A 6000-nucleotide genomic window follows, 5' to 3' on the forward strand; every position below is an offset into this window, starting at 1 on the left:
CAGTCTGTTCCAACATTTCAATTCACTGCGCGAAGTGAATGGAGTGCTACTTCACATTCTAAATGCTATACTTTTAGAGAAAATCACTTTCCTTTGAAAGTGCCATAAGCTACTTACGAGCATTCACCAGCAAATCACATGCGTTCCTCTGAAAGAGAAGTAGTCTGTTCCAACACTTCAATTCACTTTGCGAAGTGAATGGAGTGTTGCTTCACTTTCTAAAGGCTGAATTTCAGAGAAAATCACTTTCCTTTGAAACTGCCTTAGGCTTCATATAAGCATTCACCAGCAACTCACATGCATTTCTCTGACAGAGAAGCAGTCTGTTTAAACACTTCAATTCACTGTGCTTAGTGAATGGACTGTTGCTTCACTTTCTAAATGCTGTACTTTCAGAGAAAATCACTTTCCTTTGAAAGTGCCTTAAGCTACTTATGAGCATTAACCAGCAAATCACATGAGATTCTCTGAAAGAGAAGCAGTCTGTTCCAACACTTCAATTCACTGTGCGAAGTGAATGGAGTGTTCCTTCACTTTCTGAATGATGTAGTTATAAATATAATCACTTTCTTTTGAAACTGCCTTGGGCTACTTACAAGCATTCACCAGCAAATCACATGCATTTCTCTGACAGAGAAGCAGTCTGTTCCAACACTTCAATTCACTGTGCGAAGTGAATGGAGTGTTGCTTCACATTCTAAATGCTGTACTTTCAGAGAAAATCACTTTCCTTTGAAACTGCCTTAGGCTACATACAAGCATTCGCCAGCAAATCACATGCGTTTCTCTGAAAGAGAAGCAGTCTGTTCGAACATTTCAATTCACTGTGCGAAGTGAATGGAGTGCTGCTTCACATTCTAAATGCTATACTTTCAGAGAAAATCACTTTCCTTTGAAAGAGCCTTAAGCTACTTACAAGCGTTCACCAGCAACTCACATGAGTTTCTCTGAAAAGAAGCAGTCTGTTCGAACATTTCAATTCACTGTGCGATGTGAATGGAGTGTTGCTTCACTTTCTAAATGATGTACTTTCAGAGAAAGTCACTTTCTTTTGAAAGTGCCGTAAGCTTCTTAAAAGCATTCACATAAAACTCATATGCATTTCTCTGAAAGAGATGCAGTCTGTTCCAACACTTCACTTCAGTGTGCGAAGTGAATGGAGTGTTGATTCACTTTCTAAATGCTGTACTTTCAGAGAAAATCACTATCCTTTGAAAGTGCCTTAAGCTACTTACAAGCATTCACCAGCAACTCACATGAGTTTCTCTGAAAAGGAGCAGTCTGCTCCAACACTTCAATTCACTGTGTGAAATGAATGGAGCATTGCTTCACTTTCTAAATGCTGTACTTTCAGAGAAAATCACTTTCCTCTGAAACTGCCTTCGGCTACATACAAGCATTCACAAGAAACTCACATGCATTTCTCTGAAAGAGAAGCAGTCTGTTCCAAAATTCATTTTACTGTGCGAAGTGAATAGAGTGTTACTTCACTTTTTAAATGCTGTACTTTCAGAGAAAATCACTTTACTTTGAAAGTGCCTTAAGCCACTTACGGGCATTCACCAGCAAATCACATGAGTTTCTCTGAAAGAGAAGCAGTCTGTTCCAACAGTTCAATACACTGTGCGACGTGAATGGAGCGTTGCTTCACTTTCTAAATCCTTTAGTAACAAATAAAATCACTTTCTTTTAAACAGCCTTAAGCTACGTACAAGCATTCACCAGCAAATTACATGCTTTGTCTGAAAGAGAAGCAGTCTATTCAAACATTTCAATTCACTGTGCGAAGTGAAGGGAGTGCTGCTTCACATTCTAAATGCTATACTTTCAGAGAAAATCACTTTCCTTTGAAAGTGCCTTAAGCTACTTATGAGCATTAACCAGCAAATCACATGAATTTCTCTGAAAGAGAAGCAGTCTGATCCAACACTTCAATTCACTGTGCGAAGTGACTGGAGTGTTCCTTCACATACTGAATGATGTAGTTACAAATATAATCACTTTTTTTGAAACTGCCTTGGGCTACTTACAAGCATTCACCAGCAACTCACATGCATTTCTCTGAAAGAGAAGCAGTCTGTTCCAACACTTCAATTCACTCTGCGAAGTGAATAGAGTGTTGCTTCACTTTCTAAATGTTGTAGTTACAAATATAATCACTTTCTTTTGAAACAGCCTTAAGCTACCTACAAGCATTCACCAGCAAATCACATGCGTTTTTCTGAAAGAGAAACAATCTGTTCCAACACTTCAATTCACTGTGCGAAGTGAATGGAGTGTTGCTTCACTTTCTAAATGCTGTGCTTTCAGAGAAAATCACTTTCTTTTGAAAGTGCCTTAAGCTACTTAAAAGCATTCACAAGAAACTCACATGCATTTCTCTGAAAGGGAAGTAGTCTGTTCCAACACATCAATTCACTGTGCGGAGTGAATGGAGTATTGCTTCACTTTCTAAATGCTGTAGTTACAGAGATAATCACTTTCTTTAGAAACTGCCTTAAGCTACTTACAGGAATTCACCAGCAAATCACATGCGTTTCTCTGAAAGAGAAGCAGTCTGTTCCAACAGTTCATTTCACTAAGCAAAGTGAATGGAGCGTTGCTTCACTTTCTAAATGCTGTACTTTCAGAGAAAATCACTTTCCTTTGAAACTGCCTTAGGCTACTTACAAGCATTCACAAGAAACTCACATGCATTTCTCTGAAAGAGAAGCAGTCTGTTCCAACACTTCACTTCAGTGTGCAAAGTGAATGGAGTGTGGATTCACTTTCTAAATGCTGTACTTCCAGAGAATATCACTTTCCTTTGAAAGTGCCTTAAGCTACTTACGAGCATTCACCAGCAACTCACATGAGTTTCTCTGGAAAGAAGCAGTCTGTTCCAACACTTCAATTCACTGTGCGAAGTGAATGGAGTGCTGCTTCACTTTCTATATGCTATACTTTCAGTGAAAATCACTTTCCTTTGAAACTGCCTCAGGCTACATACAAGCATTCACCAGCAACTCACATGCATTTCTCTGAAAGAGAAGCAGTCTGTTCCAAAACTTCAATTCACTCTGCGAAGTGAATGGAGTGTTACTTCACTTTCTAAATGCTGTAGTTACAAATATAATCACTTTCTTTTGAAACAGCCTTAAGCTACTTACAAGCATTCACCAGCAAATCACATGCTTTCACTGAAAGAGAAGCAGTCTATTCAAACATTTCAATTAACTGTGCGAAGTGAATGGAGTGCTGCTTCACATTCTAAATGCTGTACTTTCAGAGAAAATCACTTTCCTTTGAAAGAGCCTTAAGCTACTTACGAGCATTCATCAGTAACTCACATGAATTTCTCTGAAAGAGAAGCAGTCTGTTCCAACACTTCACTTCAGTGTGCGAAGTGAATGGAGTGTTGCTTCACTTTCTAAATGCTGTACTTTCAGAGAAAATCACTTTTCTTTGAAACTGCCTTAGGCTACATACAAGCATTCACCAGCAACTCACATGCAATTATCTGAAAGAGAAGCAGTCTGTTTGAATACTTCAATTCACTGTGCAAAGGGAATGGAGTGTTGCTTCACTTTCTAAAGGCTGTACTTTCAGAGAAAATCACTTTCCTTTGAAACTGCCTTAGGCTTCATACAAGCATTCACCAGCAACTCACATGCATTTCTCTGACAGAGAAGCAGTCTGTTTCAACACTTCAATTCACGATGCGAAGTGAATGGAGTGTTGCTTCACTTTCTAAATTCTGTACTGTCAGAGAAAATCACTCTTCTTTGAAACTGCCTTAGGCTACATACAAGTATTCACCAGCAACCCACATGCAATTATCAGAAAGAGAAGCAGTCTGTTTCAACACTTCAATTCACTGTGCGAAGTGAATGGAGTGCTGCTTCACATTCTAAATGCTGTACTTTCAGAGAAATTCACTTTCTTCTGAAACTGCCTTAAGCCACTTATAAGCATTCAACAGCAAATCACATGAGTTTCTCTGAAAGAGAAGCAGTCTGTTCCAACACTTCAATTCACTGTGCGAAGTGACTGGAGTGTTGCTTCACTTTCTAAATGCTGGACTTTCAGAGAAAATCACTTACCTTTGAAAGTGCCTTAAACTAATTACAAGCATTCACAAGAAACTCACATGCATTTCTCTGAAAGAGAAGCAGCCTGCTTCAACACTTCAATTCACTGTGCGAAGAGAATGGAGTGTTGCTTCACTTTCTAAATGCTGTACTTTCAGAGAAAATCACTTTACTTTGAAACTGCCTTAAGCTACTTATAAGCATACAACAGCAAATCACATGAGTTTCTCTGAAAGAAAAGCAGTCTGTTCCAGCACTTCAATTCACTGTGCGAAGTGAACGGAGTGTTGCTTCACTTTCTAAATGCTGTAGTTACAAATATATTCACTTTCTTTTGAAAGTGCTTTAAGCTACTTACAAGCATTAACCAGCAACTCATATGCATTTCTCTGAAAGAGAAGCAGTCTGTTCCAACACTTCAATTCGCTGTGCGAAGTGAATGGAGTGTTGCTTCACTTTCTAAATGCTGTACATTCAGAGAAAATCACTTTCCTTTGAAACTGCCTTAGGCTACATGCAAGCATTACCCAGCAACTCACATACATTTCTCTGAAAGAGAAGAAGTCTGTTTCAATACTTCAAATCACTGTGCGAAGTGAATGGAGTGTTGCTTCACTTTCTAAATGCTGTACTTTCAGAGAAAATCACTTTACTTTGAAACTGCCTTAAGCTACTTATAAGCATACAACAGCAAATCACATGAGTTTCTCTGAAAGAAAAGCAGTCTGTTCCAGCACTTCAATTCACTGGGCAAAGTGAATGGAGTGTTGCTTCACTTTCTAAAGGCTGTACTTTCAGAGAAAATCACTTTCCTTTGAATCTGCCTTAGGCTACATACAAGCATTCACCAAAAACTCACATGCATTTCTCTGAAAGAGAAGCAGTCTGTTCCAGCACTTCAATTCACTGTGCGAAGTGAATGATTTGTTGCTTCACTTTCTAAAGGCTGTACTTTCATAGAAAACCACTTTCCTTTGAATCTGCCATAGGCTACATACAGGCATTCACCAGCAACTAACATGCATTTCTCTGAAAGAGAAGCAGTCTGTTTCAACACTTCAATTCACTGTGCGAAGTGAATGGAGTGTTGCTTCACTTTCTAAATTCTGTACTTTCAGAGAAAATCACTTTCCTTTGAAAGGCCTTAAGCTACTTACGAGCATTCACCAGCAAATCACATGAGTTTCTCTGAAAGAGAAGCAGTCTGTTTCAACACTTCAATTCACTGTGCGAAGTGACTGGAGGGTTGCTTCACATTCTAAATGCTGGACTTTCAGAGAAAATCACTTTCCTTTGAAAGTGCCTTAAAATAATTACAAGCATTCACAAGAAACTCACATGCATTTCTCTGAAAGAAAAGCAGCCTGCTTCAACACTTCAATTCACTGTGCGAAGTGAATGGAGTGTTGCTTCACTTTCTAAATGCTGTAGTTACAAATATAATCACTTTCTTTTGAAAGTGCCTTGGGCTACTTACAAGCATTCACCAGCAACTCACATGCATTTCTCTGAAAGAGAAGCAGTCTGTTCCAGCACTTCAATTCATTGTGCGAATTGAATGGAGTGTTGCTTCACTTTCTAAATGCTGTAGTTACAAATATAATCACTTTCTTTTGAAAGTGCTTTAAGCTACTTACAAGCATTAACCAGTAACTCATATGCATTTCTCTGAAAGAGAAGCAGTCTGTTCCAACACTTCAATTCACTCTGCGAAGTGAATGGAGTGTTGCTTCACTTTCTAAATGCTGTACATTCAGAGAAAATCACTTTCCTTTGAAACTGCATTAGGCTACATACAAGCATTACCCAGCAACTCACATGCATTTCTCTGAAAGAGAAGCAGTCTGTTTCAACACTTTACATCACTGTGCAAAGTGAATGGAGTGTTGCTTCACTTTCTAAATACTGTACTTTCAGAGAAAATCACTTT

This window comes from Myodes glareolus, chromosome 27, assembly GCF_982192425.1.
Source record: "Myodes glareolus chromosome 27, mMyoGla1.1, whole genome shotgun sequence".
In the NCBI taxonomy this organism is placed as follows: domain Eukaryota; kingdom Metazoa; phylum Chordata; class Mammalia; order Rodentia; family Cricetidae; genus Myodes; species Myodes glareolus.